Below are 609 nucleotides of genomic sequence, written 5' to 3'. Positions count from 1 at the left end.
CACGTGTGGCTTAACATTCTTACCTCTCTCTTTCAAGGGTCACATTCTGGAGTATATGATCTCAGACACTGCTGTTTTGAGAACTGCTCATTCCCTACGCAACACAGCACAGACACAGACACTCACACACAGACACATGCACACGCACATGTACACTCGCATGCGGGCACAGCGTGGCCTCCTGGGGCCATGTTATTCTCACCCTCATTACAAGAACTAGGAAAAGTATGATAGAAGGCAAGAAGTCAACATCGATTACCTTTTTCATAAAGAATATAAAAATAGTTCTCAAATTCTGGTGAGTAGATCTCCCATGGACAGGTAAACTTGGCACTCCATTTTAATATGACCATTTTCTGTCCTATATTAGTATATTTACTGTTTTCATTTAGCTTTTTGTTTATAATTTTTGAAAACTGAGTAATTGAATTTCAGTGGAATTCTATATGGTGTTTCCGATTTTTCATAAGTCTGATTGTACTAAGTTAATTATGTACCCGATTATATGACTAAATTCCTGTCCAGCATTTAAAGAAATGTAAAGAACTCAGTTCAAAAAACAGAGACAGTAGAAATACCTGTAACTGAGGGGAAAATATCTAGTGGCTT

Source organism: Pteropus vampyrus, unplaced genomic scaffold (assembly GCF_000151845.1).
Source record: "Pteropus vampyrus isolate Shadow unplaced genomic scaffold, Pvam_2.0 Scaffold507, whole genome shotgun sequence".
NCBI lineage: Eukaryota > Metazoa > Chordata > Mammalia > Chiroptera > Pteropodidae > Pteropus > Pteropus vampyrus.
This window is presented reverse-complemented; position numbering follows the sequence as displayed.